At 35.9% G+C, this 25408-nt stretch overlaps 1 long non-coding RNA gene across 1 annotated transcript in view; it reads right to left on the bottom strand.

Moving 5' to 3' along the window:
- The window catches only part of LOC129017385 (uncharacterized), a 307273-nt gene that overhangs the window by 47722 nt on the left and 234143 nt on the right, over positions 1-25408 (bottom strand). The window contains exon 4 of the long non-coding RNA XR_008495063.2: positions 9920-9966. This is a non-coding gene — a long non-coding RNA (uncharacterized LOC129017385). The remainder of the gene's footprint in view (positions 1-9919; positions 9967-25408) is intronic.

Raw genomic sequence — 25408 nt, 5'->3', positions numbered from 1 at the left:
ACACCTCACGGAGCTCAGTTCTATCGGCTGATTATGCAGCAGATGTCCATGAATAACAGAGAAGAAGAAAAAGAAGAATAAGAAAAAAGAGGTTTCACAATTCCAAATGGAGTTAATTAGGAATGAAAGTTGCAATGGAATGGAGTGGGAAAGTCAACTGGACTTACCAAGGGCTAACCTAAGAGGGTGTCCAAACATCATTGAACTTCTCTCCAACTAGTCTCTAGACAGTTGTTAGCACCCGATTCCCTGGTAAGACAGCAGTGCAGTGGGTCATCAGTAAGACCAGAAGTTCTACAGACAGTTATAAATTATGAAAGGAGAGATTTACTTGAAAGAGTAAGCCAGAGTGGCCTCCAGGAATTTTTGAAACATCACATTGGAGCAGACAGTGAAATCTAGTAGTTGTTAGTAGCATACAAAGGGCCTGAAGCAAAGTAATCAGAGAAAAAAATTATAAGGTAGTGGGTATATTGGCTCAGACCCAGTAACATAAGACATTCATTACACCGAGACACTGTAAGTCTCTGAATGCTCCTCAACTCTCTCAGCTGTTAATATAAGATGAGAGTGAATGTTTGGGTCAATAAAATTATCTGCTATTTCTATATCCAAAAAGCAGACAGGGCTCACTAGTGGAAAAATGTAGAGGTTAACAGTAAGCTTTTAAATAAACAATTTGGCCTTATGTCATTCTATGCATAAGTCTTTCACTACCAGCAAAGAGTGGCTCCTTCAAAAAGTTACTGAGCCTTTGAGTTTTTCCAGGACAGAGGAGGCTGAATTTCTCACAGGTTCAAATGTCAGCCACCACTTGCAGAAAGGGTATTTGAAGGATGAGTGTTGTATAACCACAGGCTGAGGCTCAAAAGCCAATTCCAGTTAAGCCTGATAATAGTTTTTGACATTTAGTGACACTTTATCCTTCAAAAGTCTTGGGTAGCTAAACTGCGTGCCTGCATTTTCGGTTTCTATGGCAACTGGAGATTTTAAAATGTTAATCTTAGTTGACCTCTTTTATTCTTTTTTATTTTGTCTCCTCCCTAAAAATTCAGCCCAGGGCTAAATGATTGTCTGTTCTCTAGTCTCAATTAAATTTTCATCTTACAGTATTGCAGTGGTCTCCCAAGTGGGCTATTTATACTCCAGGTTTCCAAGACAATTCATTGTGGGTATAGAAAGAACATATTAGAACTTCTATTTGTATTTATTTTTAACCTAAAAATAAGGAAACTACATTTTACTAAGTCTTAGCGTTAGTGTAGACAGGCATATGCAGCGATTTCTTGAATCAGAAAGGGCTGTGCTCAGCTAGAAAAAGTGAGGTTTCCTACAGAAAGGGGAAGTGTTCTGCAGAACTGGAAGAAGGCTGACCGTGGCAACCTTATCCTCATGTTTTCTTTTATCTTATTGCAATTTATCACAATTTACTTGCTTCTAGTTATGAATTCTCTTATCTAGTTTTAACTAAACTAATCTTCACAAAATGGACTAGTAGCTTATACAATCCATGCAAAGAAGCCATGGTTTGAAAACACATTGCTAATGCAAACACAAGAAAAGAAAAACAACAACAACAAAAATCAGAGCCAAAACAGGATAGCATGGGATAAGAATGCAATTCTGAAGCCAAACTGCCTGGGCTCGCATTCCTGACACTACAATATATTAAAGTGACTTTGGGCAAGTTACGTAATTTCACTGTGTACCAGTTTCCCCTTGTCACATAAGAATGTAATATGAAGTTCTCATCCCTACAGCAATGGTTTATTGGGCAAATTAAATGAGCAAAGCCCATAGTGTATAGTTAATTCTTTAAAAAAATAGCTTTTATCATTATTCTAAGAAGGGCAAAAGCACTGATGATCTAATGGTTTAGATCATCTAAAATTATCAAGACTAGTTGTAAAATGGGTTCCCATCTACTATCATTAACAATAAACCTCTCACTATGGTTATGTAGGCATGTGACATAGCTAAATAATAGCATGTATCTGAATATGCATGTATGTATATATGTGTGTACTGATACATATATACAGTCATGAGTCACTTAGCGATGGGGATATGTTCTGAGATATGCATTGTTAGCTGACTTCACTGTTCATGAGAATATCATAGAGTATGCTTACACAAACCTAGACTGTGTAGTCTACTACACACCTATGCTATATAGTAAGGCCTATTACTCCTAGGCTACAAACTTGTTAGGCCTGTGACTTTAGTGAATAGCATCAACAATGAAAACACAATGGTAAGTATTTATGTGTCTAAACATTCTATCTAGAATTCTGACATTTCTAGAATGACATTCTATTTCTAGAATATCTAGAAGACATTCTATGTCTAAACATAGAAAAGATACAGTAAAAATACAATATAAAAGAAATCTGGCCAGGCGTGGTGGCTCACACCTGTAATCCCAGCACTTTGGGAGGCTGAGGCGGGCGGATCACGAGGTCAGGAGTTGGAGACCAGCCTGGCCAACATGGTGAAACCCTGCCTCTACTAAAACTACAAAAAATTAGCTGAGTGTAGTGGTGGGCGCCTGTGGTCCCAGCTATTCAGGAGGCTGAGGCAGGAGAATCGCTTGAACCCATGAAGCAGAGGTTGCAGTGAGCTGATATGGTGCCACTGCACTCCAGCCCAGGCGACAGAGTGAGACTCTGTCTCAAAAAAAAAAAAAAAAGAAAGAAAGAAAATCTGGTACACCTGTATAGGGTAGCTCCATTATAATCTTAGAAAACCACTGTTATATATGTGGTCTATTTTCGACCAAGACGTCATTATGCAATACATGACTACATCTGTGTATACACACACACACACACACACACACACACACACACACACACGTATATGACAGAGTGAAAAGCATCTGGAACAAGAAAACAAACCTGCAATTTTCTCACCATTTCTAAAGTCATACAATGCACAGTAAATTGTACAAAATCTCACTGAACTTGATAATGAATGTTTAGAGGCCCCATTTACTAGCAAATGACAAACCAGCCATATTCCATGGGAACAACTGTGTTGTTCCCAACAGGGTTAAAAACAGCTAAGATAATACATAGAAAGCTTTTTTTTTTTTTTTTTTTCCTTTCAAAAGGTTCTTTTGGCACACACAGAGAAATTTAGCTAAACATTTGAAGAACCAATGTTAGATTACTATAAAAGTGATTTGCTGTACATCAAAGGAACTAAACCACTTTAGTATGTCTTTGCTGAACGTACTTGATAGGTTATATTCCAATAATGATACGTGCTTTTTTGAATCAATAAAGGCCAGATGCAATTGAGAATATATATTCTCAATGATAAATGACTACTTAATTTAAAAGAAAAAGTTCATGGGAATGCCACGTAAGAAAACACTGAGGAAGAGGATGCTTTGAATAAAATCTTGGAAATAAAAGATCATAAAGTAAGCTCACGAAGACAACGTGACACTCAAAATAGGTTCACAGCAGAGAAATTGGAGTCAAAAGTGTACAAAGTAGTACCAGATGTCTTTCCTGAGCTTATTTTTACAGACATAATACTTCTAAAACATAATACTTCTAAACTATAAATTATTTTGTATCATAGTTTAATTATTTTTAGCCAGATTTAAAATAATTGCCATATTTAAATTTGAGTTATGGGATTTTTATTTACAAAATTATATGCCCTTTTCTGTGTTAGCAAATGTCTAGCAGGGGTCTATTTTGTACATTAGGGACACATTCTCAAACATGGGTCAGAATTATTACAGACCATTGTTTAAAGGGCAATAGAAATTCCACATTTAATAAATTTTAAAGAGACTTACTGTTTTTTGAGGAAAATGGTCTATAAGAATTCTCCAAAACTTGTTTTAGTATTTAACATTTGCTGGATGAAAGAAATTTCTCATATCGAGCTTAAATCTCTCATATGCTACATTTTGAGTGCATTTTTTTAGTGTACTTTTTTTAAGTTGTACATTGTCCTCATGAGGAAAAAAATTCACATACCTAAGGGAACGCTATCCTTTATTAAATGTTTTTCTGGGCTTCACTAAAAAGGGATCACCTTAGGCCAAAGTACTGAGTTTTAACTACAAAGATAGAAAGCAAATGTGAAAGTCTGCATACGGATGTTAGTTTGAGGGAGTTATAGAATCAGGATCCTTTGAAGGAGCTGCTCATGGTACAACATAGCTTGGTAGAGCCACGTAGATTTGGAGCTGTAGTTGACTGTGTATTTGTACCAACATCTTGGCAACCAACTGCATGAGCTTTCACATGTTGGTGCAGCATAAGGACAGAGACTCTTTGGTAGTTCTGGGTAGTACCTTCCACGTATTAGGAGTAACCTTGAAAGCAGGTGAATTTTGCTTTCTCTGGGGGATAAAGGAGGAGGTGCGGAAAAGAGAAAAAAACGGTGCAATTTCTATTGCTGAAGTTTGAAAAGTGAACCTGAAAGACATATGCAAATGGCCAATATTCACATCCAAAGATGCTCAACATTACCAATTATTAGGGAAATTCAAACCAAAATCACAATGAGATACCATTGCCCACCCATTAGAATGGCTATAGTAAAAATAAAAAAACAAATACATAAAAGCAAAAACAGACAATAACGATTGTTAGTGAGGATATAGAGAAATTGGAAGTCTTGCAAACTGTGGGTGGGAATGCAAAATGGTGCTACCATTAGGAAAAACAGTATGATGGTTCCTTAAAAAAACTAAACATATAATTACCACATGATTCAGTAATTCCACTCTCAGTTACATACCCAAAAGAACTGGAAGAAAACCCTCAAAGAAATATTTGCACGCTTATGTTTATAGTAGCATTATTCACAATAACTGAAGATGGAAGGAAGCAACTCAAGTGCCCACAGTTAGATAAATTAACAAAATATGGTTTGCACATGCCATAGAATATTATTTGGCCTTAAAAAGAAAGGAAATTCTGATACATGCTACAACATATATTAATCTTGAAGATATGTTAAGTGAGATAAGTTGGTCACAAAGGGACAAATACTGCATTCTTCCACTCATACGAGGTATAGAGTACAAATTCATAGAGACAGAAAGTAGATTTCCAGGGTCTGAATGTGAAAGCAGAAATGAGAAGTTATTGCTTAATGAGTACAGAATTTCAATTTTTCAAGATGAAAAAATGTTCTAGAGATGAATGATGGTAATGGTTGCACAACAATGTGAATGTATTTAATGCCACTGAAATGTACCTTTAAAAATGGTTAAAATGGTACATTTTATGTTATGTGTTTTTAAAATCACAATTAAAAGTAATTTTATAAAAGTCAACCAGGTTTTCTAAATTGCATAGCGTGTTCCTAGCTGATTTTACCGATGCCTTCAGTCACACATTAGAGATCACTTTCAAACTCATTTTTAGTGTTTTCATTGGCTCCTTCATTCAAAAATGAGCATTTATTGAACCTTTTATTAAGGATCAAGGACAGAAGTTGATTTTAAAAGGAAATACAATTCTGATTAAGACACGGTCCCCAGTAATAAGAGAAAAAGCAAATGAAGAGCAGGATTAATACTTGGAGAGTCACCCTCACAGTTTGCAATTTTATGTACATTATTTCAGTTGTTCTGACTCAGGCAATTATCATTACACTCTTTGGGTCATGAAACTGAAGCTCAGAGAAGTCCAGTAACCTGCCAAGGTCACACAACTGGTAAGAAACAGAGCCAGGACTCAAACTCTGTCCAACTCCTAAATCTTTGCTCTTCTGTTACACCAAGAACTCTTAGATCCATCCTTGATTCCATCCCGCCTGGGCAAGTCACCCTATACACATGTTCTAAATCCATTAGATCATTTTGGGCAACGTCTTCCTCTCATATTGGATTTGCCTTGGAAAACAGGTTGCAAAGATTCTACTTAAGCTTGAGAACCTCTGGGCTTCTCACTTCTATCTCATTTCTGAAATCAAAGCTAAAGATACAGCCTCCTTACGTAAGAATCATCCATGATATTCCATATTGGCTCTCATTCAAATTCTTATTTGGGCATACCCAGGATCATGTGTTCATTCATTCATTCATTCATTCACAAGGATTATTATGTTTTCATAATTTCCCCAAGCATCAGAGTCTGAAGCCTAGTGTATTAAAACTTACTTAGTACAGGCCATGTTCTAACTAATAAAATACTTTGCTTCTTTAAGCATATAACATCTTGTTTAATGCATAATTAGAAGGCTATTATGAGTTTCACAAGTTGCATGGTAATTATCTAGATTCTTACCTAATCACCCCAAATGAATACTTGCTGATACATTTTAAAAAAGATCTCTCTGTAGTCAATTATCACCCTCAATTATCTTTAACTAATCAGAATGCACCAATGACCTTTGCATCCATAATTCCTAAGGCAAGCTGTCCACATTTCTATCTTCCAGTTTCTGTGACATTCTGTTTAATTCAGACTTTTGCTGACTAATTCATGCCTTTCTTCGCATCAAGTTACTAGCTAAATTATTTCTTAAACTCCTAACTGACAGTTAATCTTAACATAGGCCTTCAGATCTAACCAACAATGTATCAGGAAGCCTGAGTGTCATATTTCAGCAGTATTCTCTTAGTTTACATCACAGACACAATTTGGGGGCTTGAAGAAGAAAAAAGAAAAAAAGCAAATTTCGGATGTTTAATCTTAATAACCAGTCCTAAAAGCAACAAAAAAAAATAATACTTGAATGTGGGATTACATAGCAGAAAATATTGGTATTCTGATTTTGGAATTAAATAACAGAACATTTATGAGGAATATGTGGTTCACAGTGAACTATAATGAACATTTGGGATGCACCCATTATTAAGTACTGCTTTTAAGTATTGTTAATGTCCTTCTGAGATGGCACCTCAATCCACTGTGAAATTGGAAAACTGCTATGGAATAGGATTCTGAAGCCTCCTGTTTTTTAGTACCTGGTGCAGAAAGAGCTGGCCCACAGCACAGATTGTCAGCTATAACGCCTTTTTTTTTTTTTGGTATTAACCCATTTTTATGAAATATTCGGAAGAGGCAGATCTATAGAGATCTGAAAATGGATTTGTGGTGACACGGTCTGAGTGGCAGGGGGTAGTGGAAGGTAATTGCTTAATAGATACAGTTTCCTCCTGTGGTTATGAAATGGTCTGGAACTAGACAGTGGGGATGGTTACATAACATTGTGAGCCTACTAAATGCCATTGTGTTGTATACTTAATATGGTTATTATGATACGTTTTCTGTTCATGTGTATTTGTTAAAAAAAAATTTATTTCCATAGGTTTTTGGGGAACAGGTGGTATTTGGTTACATAAGTAAGTCCTTTAGGGGTGATTTGTAAGATTTTGGTGCATCCATCAGCCAAGCAGTATACACTGAACCCAATTTGTAGTCTTTTATCCCTCGCCCCCTTCCCATCCTTTCCCCCAAGTCTCCAAAGTCCGTTGTAGCATTCGTATGCCTTTGCGTCCTCATAGCTTAGCCCCCACTTATGAGTAATAACAAATGATATTTGGTTTTCCATTCCTTAGTTACTTTACTTAGAATAATAGTCTCCAATCCCATCCAGGTTGCTGTGAATGCCATTAATTCATTCCTTTTTATGGCTGAGTGGTATTCCATCATATATACATACCACAGTTTCTTTGTCCATTTGTTGATTGATGGGCATTTGGGCTGGTTCCACATTTTTGCAGTTGCGAATTGTACTGCTATAAACATGTGTGTTACAAGTATCTTTTTCATATAATGACTTTATAGCACCTTTTTGAACTAAATAATTGACTTTGGAATTTATTTTTGTTGGTGTTGCAAAGGAAGCAACTCAGATCCAGCATTACATAAGATCACAGTAGATGCTTCCTCTGAGCAGAGCATTGAGGATAAAATTGACTTAACAGAAAGACTACACTAGCCCTGGCTCCCTGGCATGGTAATTGGTCTACCTAGGGCCAAGTTGTATACAGTCTTTGAGCTATAGACTTCTCAGCATGGCTATAACAGCTGTGTGAATGTGGGCAAGATATTTAACATGTTTGACTCTGTTTCCTTATCTGTAAAATAGGGCTATTTATGTAGAATCCCTAGTTCTTTGATCAATGTGAAAATTAAATAAGATAATACATGTAAAGATCCTACAAAGTAAAATGAGTATGCTCTTAATAAAATATTATTATTAATATAGTATAATGAACATATTATGCTCCTAGTAAAAGAGCATAATAAGAAAGTAAAAGAGCATAATAATCTTTTACTTACTCAAATAACAGAATTGGTATAAAGCTGAAATGAGTTTTAGCATCCATAAATGGGGAAATAATCAATGTGTTCTATCCCATAGGATAGCTGTGAAAATAAACATGTTAATATATGCAAAGCATTCATAACAGTGCTAAGCACGTGGAAGGTGTTCAGTTAATGAGGTAGTAATACTTGATCTACCTTGCAGGGTTGTTACAAAGGACACAAGAGGTAATGTATAACTTTAAGTTACCTTGAAAATTTAGAGAAACACATAAAAATTATCTAACCAAAATGTTAGTTTTGAGACTTTTGCCAGGTGTTTTATATTCCCATTATTTTTTAAGAAAGTTTTATTTTGGTTTTAATTGACAATAATCATACACATTTTGGAGTACAATATGATGTTTTGATACCGCTACTTTTCAAAATCTTTCTTGACAACCAAATCTGTTTAAAAAGTAATGTTATGACTGAGAATTTACAGATATGGATTTTTTTAAACTGTGCTCAGAGGAACCCCCTCTGTAGCTGCCAAAGAGAAGGATATAGTAGGGTGTATACATTAACCACATCCACAGTAATGCTGCACAACAAACAAAAACACAAATAGTGGCATACAACAATAAGCATTTATTTAGCTCATGCATCTGTGATCAACTGAGGGCTGGCTTATCTCACTGGACTCGGCTAGATGGTTTTATTGACCTTAAATGGAGTCACTCATGCTTCTGGGTGTTAGCTGGGAGTTGGATGCTCTAAGCTGGGCTCTCAAGAGCAGTTTGGCTGGGGCAGCTCTGCTCCATATGTGCTCCATCTTTCTCCTGGGCTAGCCTGGTCATGTTCTTCTCATCATGATAGAAGACATATAAGTGAGCAAACATTTTAAATCTTTTGTCATTTAACATTTACTAATATTCTCTTGGTCAAAGCAATTCCACGGACAAACTTAAAGTCAAGTTTTAGGAAAATGCGGTCCACTTCTTTAATGGGAAAACTTCAAAATCACATGGCAAGAGTCAGATATTCAAAGAGAGAATTGAGGCCATGAATGTAATTTTTCATAGTCGAGGAACATGGTGACTGGCCAGACCTTTGGAAGCCCCACATCTGCTGTAATAATTTGTATGTTTTATCGGCATATACATGTTGATAACATATAAATTTAATTAGGAGTACCCCAACTAAAAAAGACTTGAACACAGTTCAGAGAAATTTTAAAAACAAAATTAACATATACTATTTGGATGATATGGAATTGGTACTAAAAAAAAATAAGCTTTGATAACGAGGGCCTAGCCATATCCATGGGATGTTTCACTGGAAAATTGTTGGCAGGTTAGAAGAAAGTGTAAAAGCTCAGGGCATGGGCCATCTGGTAGGGTAGGGCATTGAACAATGAAGAAAGGCTAAAAATGAAAGATGATTAGCAATTTTTAAAAAGCCAAAATTTGGCCCAAAGACAGCCCTAAAGGCAATTTTCTGTCAAACCTATCTGGCCATCTAATGTCATTAAAATGGAAATGCTAATGGTATTTTCAGTGAAAAAATTTTCCTCTTGAGATAAATATATAGCTACCTCCGCAACAGCTGAATTTTATTAAGAAAGTTCCAAAAATATTAGGTTGGTGCAAAAGTAATGGAGGTTTTTGCCATTAATAGATGCTTACCTTAAAAGTCAGAATGTTCAAGTTTATTCTCTCTCTCCTTTGGGCACCTGGACAAATAAAGGCCAAGAAAACCAAAACAAATGATAAAATGAGGAATGGGCAAACAACCTTTTGTTCATTCAGATTCAAAAAAATTTCTTGAACTGGTTTCAAAATATTTGATTCAGAAAACCTAAACCATGTTTGTCAACTGCATTCTTGTTCTCATTTAAAAAGAAAAAGAAAAAGACAAAAGGGCCTCCTATCTTCCCATGAGTATAATGGTGGAAATTCAACCCGTATGTTTTCTGATTCATTTACACTTAGCTCATCAAAATATTTTGTAAGAGCTGAGCTCTTTGGTGGCCAAAGATGCTTTGTGGTCCTTTTCCCTTGCAACAGAAATATTGTGGTTTATCATCAGCTTACACAAATTCAGAAGAAGGTTGAGGAACACTCCTAAATTTATTATCTCATAAGGCTGGAGTGAGTTATAAGCTTTGAAAATCTGTTTTCCTAAACTGGCTTCCTCTATCTCATAATTTATCATAATATTTCAGTTCTACCTGTATGGTGCTGATCTCATTTTCACCATTCACGTTAGTACCAATGCTCTCACTGATAAGGACAAACCCAATAACAAAGGATCAAAGTCTCAGAAACGATCCAGGAAAGAAAAGAGGAGGCTTTGTGCAAAAAGTTCCAAGAAATTTTGGAGGAATATGAATGTTTTGGAGTGTAGTATGATTTTGTAGTCAGATTTCAAAGGTAAAGAGCATGTCTTCTATTCATCAAAACTCAAATGAAATGGCTGGGCTTTTTTCATTACGTTTTGGGGCCCAGACTTAATGCCAAAACCTAATATGCATTTATCAAAAGAAAAGAGAAATTTTTCCTTTGTTTTATGTAACTGATCTGTGGCCCTGTCCAGTGAGGTGAACAGCTTTTACTAATAACATGTCAGGGGGAGATTTTAGGGAAATGCAAACAAAGTCAGAATAGAAATCATTCTACAGGTAGAAACAATAGAGAACATAATTGAGCAATGGTACAATAAGGGAGCAAACCCAGGTTATGAGATGCCATATATGTGATTTTTCTATGCAGCATATACTGCTAAAAATTAAGTCAAAATATTTACGATGAATTCATTTATATTATTAGTTTGTCTTATGATATTCACTTAGAGTCAGAAAAGCTTAATAACAGGTAGACAAAGTCATTAGTGATACAATTGTTGACTTTTCTTCTTTTATGTTACCCATCCATTGATAGGCAATGCTCTCAGTCCTACATTCTCAAAAATCATGTAATCTCTGATCTTGAGTTGCTACCTTTTGTTATTTTCAAGCCTAACATTGTATACAAGTCCCCATCCCACATCTTCAGGTAACTCTCAGTAATATCAGACAAAAGGGTTCCTTTGGTTTGGGACTGCATCAACAAAAGAAGCCTTCTTCAAAGCTGGTCAAGTGACTTTCTTTGCTCTTTTTCCCATGAACTAATTTTCTTTGCTCCAGTGATGAATAAAGTTAAACTCAAAGTTTCATAACAAGAAAAATTCAATGATGAAAGTTATCTTCTCATCCCAGGTATATTGTTTCAATTTGGTGAAGAGCACTGGGGAGAGCAAGTTTGCGATTCTTTTTTTTTTTTTTTTTTTGAGGCAGAGTCTCGCTCTGTCGCCCTGGCTGGAGTGCAGTGATGCCATCTCGGCTCACTGAAACCTCCGCCTCCTGGGTTCAAGCAATTCTTCTGCCTCAGGCTCCTGAGTAGCTGGGATTATAGGCACCTGCCACAACACCTGGCTAATTTTTTGTATTTTCAGTAGAGACGGAGTGTCACCATGTTGGTCAGGCTGGTCTCGAACTCCTGACCTTGTGATCCACCCGCCTTGGCCTCTCAAAGTGCTGGGATTACAAGCATGAACCACCACACCCAGCCTCTTTTTAAAACATCATCCACACAGAAATCAGGACTTTGGAGGCATGAATCCACCAGAATGCAAGCACTGTTTGTTTTGTTCAGTAGGGTACCTACAGTATGTAGAACAGCGTTGCTATGGTATGAGTTTTTCCCCTCCAAAATTCATGTTGAAATTTGATCCCCAGTGTGGAGGTATTGGGAGGTAGGGCCTAATTGGAGGTGTTTGGGTCATGAGGGTGGATCACTCATGAATAAATTAATATCCTCCTATGGGAGCAAGTGAGTTCTCACTCTCATGCATCTGGATTACTTAGTGGAGAGAGAGTTGTTATAAAAGTGAGTTCAGCTTCCAGAACTTTTGCTTCCTCTATCAGTGATCTCTTTGCACACCTGCCCACTTTCCTGCTTCCACGTCATGTTTTGACCCAACATGTGCCCTTCCCCAGAAGCTGGCCAGATGTGGTGCTATGCTCTTGAACTATTGCAGCCTGCAGATTCATAAGCTAAATAAACCTGCTTTCTTTATAGATTACTTAGCCTCAGGTATTCTCTTATAGCAACATAAAACATAAGACAAGTGCCTAGCTTATAGTAGGTGCTCAATAAATACTTGTTGCATAAACAAGTTAATTCTAAGAGAAACTCCAAGGAGATCAAAAGGTCAGTACCCACATGACCTTAGAGCTTAAACTTCTTTTCTCATTATAATTTCCACCACCCAGCATTTGACCATGAGTGCCCGGGAATTGACCCATCCTCGTAAGCCCTCTTCCTTCTTGGGTGTTAAATGACAATAAGGCTCTTGCCATTCCCTGCTATTTCAGACATATACTTTCAGGGCTGCATCTTGGATTTTGTCATCATCTCAAATTCTTTTACTTTCAAAATCCTCATTCATGAGTTCCTTTTCTCCCAACTTGCTTTTCAGTCACTTCCACTATGACAGCTTTTCAACTTCATCAGGACCTCCAGTACCCTGGACCACCTGCATTTCCAAATCCATCCATCCCTTTATTCAGTTCCTTCTATATACAGCTTCAACTCCTACTTTCTGTTTTATTTTTGCCTACTGCCAAGCAACCAAGAGATGCTAGGAAAAATACTGCATGATAGGGCAAATATAATCCATTAAAAATATATGGTCACCCAATTTAAATGGACCCATAACCTTGCTCAGCAATTCTACTACACTCTTGGTACTGGAAATGTCACCTAAAGACCAACAACATCAGTATCACCTAGGAACTCAACAGAAATGAAGAATCTTGGGTCTTATCTCAGATCTACTAAATCAGGATAGAAATTTTAAACAAGATCCTCAGCTGATTCACATGCATAAGAAAGTTTCAAAGCACTATACTAGACCATCTATTATCTTTTTCTCTTATGTGATCAAGATCTTCATCTCAGCTGGATTCTTCCCATAGAAAGAAGTCATGCTCAATGCCTATAACTACACATCTCCCTTGAACTACTGCTTTTCTCTTCCGTCATTTATGGCCAGCTTACTCAAAAGAGATATGTATAATCACCGACACCATTTCTTCCTCTAACACTCCTCTGAAGCAAATTCCTGTCTGGCTCTAATTCTTATCACTTTATGGAAACAACTTTTGATAAGTTTGCTGGTAACATCCATGTCACAATACCTAATGCATGTTTATCAGTTTTTATCTTACTTGATCTCTGATGAGCATTTTGACATTGTTAATGTTTCCTTCCTTTTCTAATAGCTGTCTTCCCTCCACTGCTACATCAAACACTCTTGGTTTTCTTTCTACCCATGTAGTCACACACTCTTTCTCTGTGTCTTCCATAGGCTCACTGCCAGCCCCTCAACATTGTATTTTAACATCTAGCAGAGTGCCTGCCACCAAATAGTAAATCAATAAACAATTATTGGATGAATGAATGAATGTGTTCTGTATTGAAGAGGTGCCTATTGTACTCCAGAGGCCACTCTTCTATTTGCTATTTGTCTCTACTAAGTTTGAAACATAGCCCTCTGCTGTTGTGTATTAACCTTAAATCTTCTATATTTCTTGTCTTTTTAATTAGGTATTACATTTCTTAAGGATAATGCACTGAGTATTACAAATCCTTATTATTTACTCTTTAAAAAAATCCTTCATAACCATTAAAAACATCCTTTTCTTCAGTAGCATTCATAGTGCATGGAAAGGAGAGAGAGCCTGAGAAGACGAAAAAAGTTATTCATTTAATTTTTCCAGAAAATTGTTTGAGAAATAAAAGCCATTGGCCTTTGTTGAATGATACACGCTAAGCCATCTTACAGATTTCAGACCCATAGATATTGTAATTGAAATAGATTTGAGCAATCATCCACCCAACCTCTTGATATACAAACTAGACAATGGAAACCCAGACAGACAAAATCATCTGGTACATGCAGCAGTTTTCGTAAGATAAAATGTATGTAACAGAAACAGTATGAGCTTATTCTTTAAAGTCTGTCTCTGAAAACCATAATGAAAACTTTTTTCTATCAGAAGTAATTCTTTCACAATTCTAGGAAAATAAAACCAGGCAAGCAAACATATTTGGCACCCAAACTAAGTTGGGCTTTCTAAAACCAGGTATATTTCCCTGAAAGCTTTGGTGTCTATGTAGAAAATCTTTGATTTAGTAGTAGGTAGTAGGAATATCTGAGTACATATGCCTATTATTTCAAATTGTTGTTTTCTCATATACCTAATAATTAATTAAATTTACAAAGGATAACCCTATTGAAGTAATGTTTATAATTCTGCATCATTGTGAATCAGTGTCTGTCACTCTTCTGAACTGCCTGAAAGGCTGAATCATATGGAAGCAGTAAAAACTTCACCAAAAATGTATTGTTGAGATGTTCTCACTTCATTTTCTGAAAGTATGGATCCAGTATCCAATACAATTTCCATCAATGTTGAAATTCACCAGTGAAGGAAGAGAGAATATTACACATCTGCACTATAACAGCCTCGCCACTTAAAAGGTGACCTGTGCCACCAGTGGTATCTGCCTCCTCTGGAAGTTTGTCAGAAATGGGACCTCGAAATCTGTTCTTTAAAAGCCTTTCAGGCAATTCTTGTATGTGCAAAAGCTTCAGAAACACTGGGTCAAAACACAAGTTTCTATAACATCAATTAGCTCACCATGTGGAGGTTGTACTGATTCAGATGCAGTTTTGTTAGGCAATAGGAGAAAGAAATAGTGAAACGAGAATCATAAACTTTAGCAGAAAGGAAAAAAATCCCTCAGCTCATCTACAGAAGAAGTAGAAGCACTTTCAGAAAGCTCTATTATTATTATTATTATTTTCTTTTTCTTTTTTTTTTTTTTTTTTTGAGACGGAGTCTCGCTCTGTCACCCAGGCTGGAGTACAGTGGTGCAATCTCAGCTCACTGCAAGCTCCGCCTCCCATGTTCATGCCATTCTCGTGCCTCAGCCTCCCGAGTAGCTGGGACTACAGGCGCCCGCCACCATGCCCGGCTAATTTGTTGTATTTTTAGTAGAGACAGGGTTTCACCATGTTAGCCAGGATGGTCTCGATCTCCTGACCTCGTGATCCACCTGCCTCGGCCTCCCAACAGAAAGCTCTATTTTTAAAAAAATTAAAAACGAACCCTTCATTCAGGGCCTCCTTCCAGAAAAACACACACACTGACCTTGGCAGTTGCATTTCCTCCTGTTCTCACCTTTAAGCAGCCCAGCTGATCAGAGCTCCTCTTCCATTTGCGTTGCCTCACTGCCTGTGTTTCCATTTTACTTACTCTGTGCATTTTTAATATCCTGTGAAGCAGCTCCAGGCATGCTGAGTTGCTGCTGCCAGTGTCCAAGGTACCAATATTCATTTTTGTGAGTGTTCTGGTTATAAAATTGCATAAGTTGTGTGTGGTCTCCCCAGGTCTATTTCTCCCAAGAGTCTTGTTATTTTTACCATGTAATTTTGCACAAAAAAGTTTTTTTAATTTTTCAGGAATACAAATATTGTGTATAGTAGAAATCCTAGTGCTTATACGAAATGTGAATAATTTTGTCTATAATAATAAACTACATTGATAAAAAATCAGATCTTATTTTTCTACTAGTCGCATAGAAAGTTAATAGCTGCCATAAATGACTACTAATTAATTCAAATAAACGTTACTGTTAAATCGTGTATATGTATACTCACACCTTACCTGAATATAGCTTTTGAGCTTTGTTCCAAGAGCTGTAACATCAGAATGAAAAACTTAAAAGTCACCTTATTTAACATTTTGAGACACTTAGAAACATCTATTTTTTTTAATCTAGATGTTTGCAAACACACAGACACAACTGAAAAAACACTTAATAGAAAAATGGATGTAATGCAGTTAACGATGTCTGTAAATAAGTAGGCACCAGGAGGAATGCAGAATTTACAAATTGAGCACTCCAGGTTAAAAAATATAACTGAAGCCAAAATGGAAGTAAAAATAATATTCAATATTATATTTGAACCAATCAATATCATTCAAAGAAATCTAGTCACTGAGATCTTGCACATCAGAAAATGAAGGCTAAATTTTCTTAAAAGTTACTTGTTCTGGCAAGAATATACCATCCATATTTCCTTAAAGTGTAATTTAAATTTTCTAATTGAAAAAAATTGTATATATTTATTGGGCACAACGTGATGTTCTGAAATATGCATACATTGTTGAATGGCTCAACTAAGCTAATTAGCATATGTACCATCTCACATAATTTTTGTAGTGAGAACATTAAAAATCTACTCAGCCATTTTCAAAATACAATACAATATTATTAACTATAGTCACCATGTTGTACAATAGATTTCTTGAACTTATTCCTTCTGTCTAACTGAAATTTTGTATCATTTGGCAGACATCTTTCCAACCCCTGACCCCAACCACTGATAACCACCATTCTTTTCTCTAACTCTATGAGTTTAACACTTTTAGATTTCAAATATAAATGAAATCATGTGGTGTTTGTCTTTCTGTGCCTGGCTTATTTCACTTAACGCAACGTCCTCCAGTTTCACCAATACAGTCACAAATGACAGAATTTCCTTCTTTTATAGGGCTTCACATTATTTCACTGTGTATATATGTCACATTTTCTTTATCCCTTCATCCACTGATGTACACTTAGGCTGATTCCATATCTTGGCTATTGTGAATAATGCTGCAATGAACATGGGCGTGCCGATATCTCTTCAAAATATGAATTTCATTTTCTTTGGGTATATATTTAGTAGTGAGATTTATGATGTTAGGGATCAATTTCATTATTCTGCATGAGGATATACAGTTTTTCCAGCACTGTTTATTGAAGAGACTGCTGTTTCCTCATGGTGTGTTCTTGGCACCTTTGTCAAAAATCAATTGAGCATAAATGTGTACATTTATTTTAGGGCTCTCTATTCTGTTCCATTGGTCTATGTGTGTTTTTTATGTCAGTATCAGACTGTTTTGATTACTATAGCTTTATAGTATATTTTGAACTCAGGTGGTATGATGCCTCCAGCTTTGCTCTTTTTGCTCAAGATTGCTTTGGCTATTCAGGGTCTTTTGTTGCTGCATATGAATTGTAGGTTTTTTTTTTCTATTTCTGGGAAGAATGTCACTGGTATTTTGATAGGGATTGCATTGAATCTGTAGATTGCTTTGGGCAGTACGGACATTTTAACAACATTAAAGATAACTTTGGATAGTATGAACATTATAACAATATTAATTCTTCCAATCCATGAACATGGGATATCTTTTCATTTATTTGTGTCTTCTTCAATACAATTCTTGTTTAATTTACTGTCAGGCTGGTCCGACTGGTAGATTATACAATATAATAATTTACTTGAAAAATAAAAGAACCATACATTTTAATAGATCTAACAATCCAGAAGAAATAATTTTATGATTCATGGAATTAAGAACATTTTGGCCAGGTGCAGTGGCTCATGTCTGTAATCCCAGCACTTTGGGAGGCCAAAGTGGGTGGATCACTTGAGGTCAAGAGTTCAAGACCAGCCTGGCCAACACGGTGAAACCCAGTCTCCACTAAAAATACAAAAATTAGGCATGGTGGTGTGCAACTGTAATCCCAGCTACTCGGGAGGCTGAGGCAGGAGAATTGCTTGAACCTGGGAGGGGGAGGTTATAGTGAGCCAAGAATGTGCCATTGCACTCCAGCCTGGGTGACAGAGTCAAATTCCATCTCAAAAAAAAAAAAAAAAAAAGGAATATTTTGTGTTGGAGGCAACTTCAGAGACTCTCTAGTTCAACATTTTCTCCTTAAGGATTATTTAAAAATGTTTCTGACAGATAGTGACCCAGCTTCTTCTTGAACACAAACACTACAGATTTGTGTGTGTGTATGAGAAACTCTATTTGGGGGAATGCTTCATTTCTTAGTTTTTCCTTCCATTAAGACAAAACACGACTCCTCATATCTTCTAGTTATTAATCCTAGCATTACTTCTTTATAATGTTACATTGATGAATCTAATTCTTTTTCCATAGATTCCTTTAAGTGTTTGAGATAATTAGGATTAGATTCCTCAGCCTTTGAATTTTTCAACTGTCCATCATCTGTCTCTATTTTTTTAAACTAGAAATAATGTTCAGTCATCACCACCTGCTAGCACTTTTCTGAATGTGGTTCAATTTAAAGTCAATGTATTTCTAAAAATGCAGCATTAGAATTAAACACAAAATTAAAGATGTGATCTTTCTGATAGGGGGTATAAAGATTCTGTTATCTGCCTACTTCTAGACAGTAAACTTCCATCCCAGCTGTTTAGTGTTAGCTATTTTTAAATTTACCATATTATAATACTATTCATAAGTTCCTTACAGTTATCTAAATCCTCCAGGATTATTACTAAATTGTTATAAATTATTACTATGCTACTAACTTTCTGATACTGTGTAAGTTAATAGCCGTTTGTAATGCTATTAAGAATATTGAGACTGTCTTCTCACCCACCCACCCCGCTAAAAAAAGCTGAGAGTGGTTCATTAAGAAAACTTATTTTGGGCTGATTCTCTTCCCCACTTTTTTTCTTGGAACGAGGCTATGTAGACGGTCATGTTTTTTTCCCACCATATAATTATTTCATGCACATTACTTTACCTGGCCTACAGAAATATCCATGAGGATCTTTACTAAAATATTTGTATAAATAAGATTTAAAGCATTTGTTCAATCTATCAATATGTATTACTTGAAAGAAAAGAAAATGGGAAGGAAGGAAGGAAGGAAGGAGAGGGAGGGCAGTAGGGAAGAAAAAAGGAGGAAGGGCAAAAATGTGTCAAGTTTCAAAAGATTTGATGTTAGTAAACCCTTAGCAGCCCCTAAAGATCCTTGCTTTCTTTCTAAGTGTTCATTAAATAGGCAGTTAAAAAAAAAAAGTTAAAGCAAACACATAAACAAAAAACAAAGAAAACAAATAAAAAGTTAGTACTTTTTATAAAGCATCACATTTCCAGATTTATAACCTTGGTTAAAAACTTTGCATTCTTGTTTAATTTATTTTCAATTTTTATACTCAAAGAAGTATAGCCTTTGAGAAAAAGGATACAAAAGTCACAGACAAAGGTAAACCTCCTAGGATCACCACTTGAAAGAGAAAGCCCAAGCCCTCACCGCAAAATTTGCTTGACCACCACTTTTGGACAGGGAACTGAACTAAAGAAGTGACTAAAATTGCAGTAGGCAGAAATATATTAGCAAGTAGAACTATTTGCACATTGTATATAGCCAATTAGTTCGTATTCTGAATAGCACTTTTTGAAGAAGAACAAGTCACAGTATCATGATCTTTTCTTTAGATCTCTTTCATTTGTCATTTTTGCCTTGGGACAATCTGAGCTAATCCTCAATCAAGGCAATAATGTTAGATAATATTTGTGATTTTATTTCTCGAGTAAAATTTCAAATACCTAACATAATACATATTACATTTAGGATTATTAAGGAGATATAAAATGGCATTTAGGTCTTGTTATCTGATTCTACATGTGATTCTTAAAGAACCCAGCTTTGCTACCAAAGGGAGGAAAGTATTTTATTACTTACAGGAAATTCAAATTTGAGTCTTCTCAGGGCAAAATCAAGTTGAGGTTTCATGTAGTCATGGGAGATTGGTTGATGGTCAAGAAGGCTTTCAAAGCTTTAGAATTATGTAGAGAGTGTGTTGACTTGTGTGAACTGAAAATAGCGGGACACAGATTACAGATAAAATATAATAGCAAAATGATGGTTAAGAACTTGTACTATAAAGTTAGACTATCTCAGTCTAAATCAGAGCTTCACTACTTACTTTGTCACACTAGGCAGGTTATTTAAAAATCTCTATGCATAAATATACCCACCTGCAAAATGGGATAATAATGCTACCAACCTCATGCATTGTTCAGGGGATTAAAATGATTTAATGCACATAAAGTACTCAAACAGTATCTAGTATATCATAAACATTCAATAATTGTAAGCTATATTCCTACAATTTTAACCATGTAACTTATGCTTTGAAAAAGAGTAGACAGAAAGACCTATAAATCTGTGTACAATGTTTTGCAATGTCTACAATGGTTTATACAATAAGTTACAATTGTTTATTCAATGGCTTTTGTAATGGTGTATAAAAGCACATGTTGCTTTTATAATCGGAGTAGGGTAGATGGGTAGGTATTTAGCAAAAATGTTTGTTATTCTTCTTTACTCCAGAGTTTTGTCTTTGTGGTTATATGTGTATTAAGATGATATTTAATGATCGGCTTTGTCAGTGGTAACTAGGCACAACAACAGCAACAGAAAAAAAAAAAAACCAGCTTATGCAACTCAAACTCACATGAGACTGATTTGTGTCAAAGAACCAACAGAGTAATTTATGAGGCTCTGACTGCCAAACAGACTGATATTCATGTTGGCTATTCAACACATTCTCTTCTTAGTAGAGAAATTTACTCCAGAAATGACATGAAGATCAAGCTGCCTGGTGAGTAAGAACTGGGAAGAAATCTACAGAAATAGCCCCGCTCACAAAACCAGAGGTTCTACCAGTTAGTTAGGATACTTTCTTCCCTGAAGGGCCATGAAGACATACTCCTTCAGTCTTTTCCAAGTTTTCTTTTCCGCTATTGGATAATATCAACATCAGTGTTTTCTGTTTACTTCAGAGAGAACAGCTCTAATCATTTGTCTTTAATTGCAATTGACCTCCTATCAAGAAAGCTGTGACTCTACCTCCTAAGACACTAATGGAACCCTTGGTTCACCATGATTCCCAAAGAGTAAAGATAATGTATCTAAAGAAATGATCCTATCCCATTCATTATTTGCTATGCTGTGCCATAAGATGTATCGCTAAATGTCTTTACACATAATCACAAAATAGAGAATTAAAGATATCTCTAACAAAGATACACAAATGCACATGGATGGAAATGCTTATAAAGTGATAAATTCAACAACAATCTCAGTATATCTGAGTACCTTCATTATTTCCAGAAGCTCTACTAATCTTAAATTCCACAGATGCATAAAAATTTATTCTGAAATCTGAAGGTGTTGAATTCACCTCATGAACTCACCCTACCTTCCTTCCATCACAGACCATGGATTAAGCAGCTCATCCTTCTAAAAGATAAGAATCTGAAAATCCATACACTTGATAGGAGAAAGGTACAAATGAGATGCATGGAAAAATATGTCCACAGACAAATTAACTGACAAAAATACAATGGGAGGAGAGAGAGGTTAACACTGGCCCAGTGAGATTTCAGCCTCAACAGCGTTAGACAGTATACTGAAATATTACAACAATGGTATGGCTCATGCTGAATCACAAGAAAAAGAATATCTAAGTAATTATTCTGAATGTTCTTCATTTTAAAAAATTACATGCAGAAATATTCAGAAAATTCTGGAAAATCAACACTATTTTTTGTATGTTTGTAAATATTTCCCAAAATATCAATCTCCAGGATGTATGGTCTTCTCATTTTTGATTTGGTTAAATATGCCAGTCACACTTCAACCAAAGCTGTTTGCATATTACACAAATAAATCTTAATACCCCCCACACACTTGCATTTGAGAAAATGTTCAAATACCAAATGAAGCCAACTGTTAAAGAAGAAATCATAATATTTGTTAACTAACTTAAATTGAGCTGCTGTTTTTCCCCTCTAAGCTAAATGAGTTCCCTGTGTCATTATTTTGCATATGCTTGAGAAACACATTGTGTTATGTCTACAAAAACATGGCTGAAGGTTTTTAAGTTCTTAATTTTAAAAAAACTAGTGACACTACTAGAGAAATAAACATGATGTCTAGGAACGGGCTCTTTTAACAAATATGAGGAACAATTTTCAAGTTGCTGTAAGTGATTCAAAATTCTCAACTTACATAACACCAATCACTTTGCAAAGAGTTTAGGAAACATAACACATTCAGCTTTGGACATTTCACAAGGCAAAATGTCAGATCCCCTCAAACCAAATATGATAAAGGCAAGCACTTTATTTTCCATAGATCGTAATACAAAACAGTTCATGGAGTTCAAAGGGAAACTAGGGGTCCCAGTGTTTTTGTGTGTAATGGGCCAGATGCTGCTTCAGTGCCCAATTTTGGGGCAACTTCCCTGAGAGATTTTTATGCAATTCCCTAAACTGGATGAATATTTGCTCTCCTAGACTCTTGCACCAGTTTATTTTCCCAGTGGTAAAAAATATTTTTTGTGTGCCTACTTGTGTACTTCGTCTCTTCCTTAGTAGATGGGATGCTTTTAACAGCTGAAACCCTGTCCTGTTCATTTATAACAAGGCTTCCTAGAGGTTTTCCATTGGCAGAGATATTCAGTAGTTTACCTTTCAACCCCCCAGCCACCTTATGCTTCATTTTATTCCTCGCTCATTTTGATATCTTTGTACATCCTGCTCCTCTTCTCCAAAAGATTGCTCATTTCCCACACTCTATTAGCCTCGTTCACACACATACTCTACTTCAGCACTTCTCATGTTTATGGTACTTTGTTCATACATCTGTCTCCCCATCTCCAATTTGTTAGCTCATTGATGATAGAAAACAAATAAAATTTTATTTCTCTTTACCTAGGGCCAGGTGCATAGTGGTCATTCAATAAGAAAACAAGTTATTATAATGGTTAAGAAATCAGACTCTGGGATCAGACTAGACATGTAAAACTCCAGGCTTTGCCCTTTCTAGTGGTATGAACTGGACCATTTAAAAAATTTCACTAAGCCTGTTTCCTCATCTATAAAATGGGGCAAGTTATAGAGTCTACCTTATAGAGTTGTTAGGAAAATACAATGAGAAAAAATAAAGCAGTTAGGAAATACACAATGACTCTTACATATTAATACATTCATGGAATTAAATGTAATTTCATAACCTCTGCCAAATCACCTATACTCTAGGATGCTATATCCTCAATAAAAAATAATAATATGAAGGGTATAAAACCTTTTATTTTTATGCTATTATAAAAAAATTAAAATGTTATTAGCTAGAAGACAGGACCAGCTACTAAGTAGTTAATGCATGTTCAAAATGCTTTCAGCAGGGCGCAGTGGCTCATGCCTGTAATCCCAGCACTTTGGGAGCCTGAGGCAGGCAGATTGCTTGAGCCCAGGAGTTTGAGACTAGGCTGGGCAACATGGTGAAACCTCGTCTTTACAAAAGATGCAAAAAAATAGCCAGGCACAGTGGCGCACACCTGTAATCCCAACTACACAAGAGGCTGAGGTGGGAGGATCTCTTGAGCCTGGGAAGTCAAGGCAGCAGTGAGCCAAGATTGTGCCACTGCACTGCAGCCTAGGCAACAACCCTGTCTCTCTCTCTCTCACACACATGCAAACACACACACACACACACACACACTCTCTCTCTATATATATATATATACATATGTGTTCTATTTTGAATATTTTAATTAAGACAAATTATTTCCTTCACTTCAAATTTGCCTAAAAAAAGAAACAAGAATATATTAAAATAAACCAATATAACAAAAGAAGTCCATTTTAAAGCTGTATGTTACATTTCTGTTTTCACCATGAAGGAATAACTGGCATCAGATTGATCTTCCCATCATAGAAAACTGGAAAGTAGAAAAAATATATTTGTAAAATGACTTTCAAACATTTGGCAGCTGGCTGGGAAGGATTGTGGTCTTCAAGAGAAGAGAAACAAACGAAATGATTTCTCTGATCATCCTGGCTTTCTATCTTGAAGGCTTTACTGAAAACCAGCACATAGCTCAGATACCCAGAAAGGGCATGACATTCTCCATAAGCTGGAGAGAAATGATGAGAGGGAAGGCAGGGAAAAGGAGAGGGAGGGAGGGAGAGAGGGAGGCAGGGAGGGAGAGGGAGAGAGAGAGAGAGAGAGAGAGAGTGATCGATCTTGGAACTCAGGAAAGCAAAAGCAGCTAGAAATTGTGGAGCTATGTACCTGAGAAAACTATTTAGGAAAATACCTCCAGAAATCTTCATAAGAGTCTTCTTAAGCCTTTGGCTGAACTCTAACCTGCACGTGCATAGGGTGCAACTCTAAGATTGGATAAGAAACAAGCAGTTGGAAAAGAACAATTATTTCTGGAGCTTAACAAGTAGGAGTTATATTTGTTCTAACCAATCAGTGTAAAGGAAACTTGTTGATCACTAGGGCATTCAGTGGACATCTATGAAAGACTATGTTTCAGAGGAGGACTAAATTAAGCCTATACCCAACTCTACATAAAGTAATAATATAAAGCATGCGGAATAGTATTACAAAAATTCAAGGACCAAACATACAGAAAAATCTGCAGACTCAGAATAAGCAAAGATTTCTTAGCTAGGGCATAAAATGAATGAACAATGAAAGGAAAACAATACATATCAATTAGACTTCATCAAAATTTAGAATTTCTGCTCTTGAAAAGACACTGAAGAAAATAAATGGCAATTTAGAGACTAGAATAATTTTCAATATATCAACAGAGAGGTGGAATACAGAGACTAGATAATCTTTAGAAGATTTGTATCCAGAATGCATATATTTATAAATATATATATATAGTCAAATATTACAAATGGCTCATTAAAAAATAGGTAAAAGATTTGAACAGATATTTCACAAAACAAGATAAAGGAATAGCCAATAAGCCTATGTTCAATATCATTAGCTATCAGGAAAACACAATTAAACCAACAGTGACACTTCACACATATATAATGGCTAAACTGAGAGTCCTGAGTGTTGGCAAGGGTATGGAGCCATCCAAACTCTGTTATATTGCTAGTGGGAAAAATGATAAAATCACTTTGGAAAGCAGTTTGACAAGTTCCTGTAAAGATGTACGTCTGTACATTTACCATATGACTTGGTAACTTTAATCCTAGAGAAATAGAAACCTATTTCTACACAAAGAATTGTAATTCGATGTTTATAGCAGATTTAAACATAATAGTCAAAAGTCTGCAAACAGTCTAAATGCCCCACCTCAAAGGAATAGATGGCAAATTGTGGATATTCATGACATGGAATACTAGTCAGCAGGAAAAAAGAAACAAGCTACTG

The sequence above is a fragment of the Pongo pygmaeus genome, chromosome 19 (genome assembly GCF_028885625.2).
Source record: "Pongo pygmaeus isolate AG05252 chromosome 19, NHGRI_mPonPyg2-v2.0_pri, whole genome shotgun sequence".
Taxonomy (NCBI): domain Eukaryota; kingdom Metazoa; phylum Chordata; class Mammalia; order Primates; family Hominidae; genus Pongo; species Pongo pygmaeus.
This window is presented reverse-complemented; position numbering and strand designations above follow the sequence as displayed.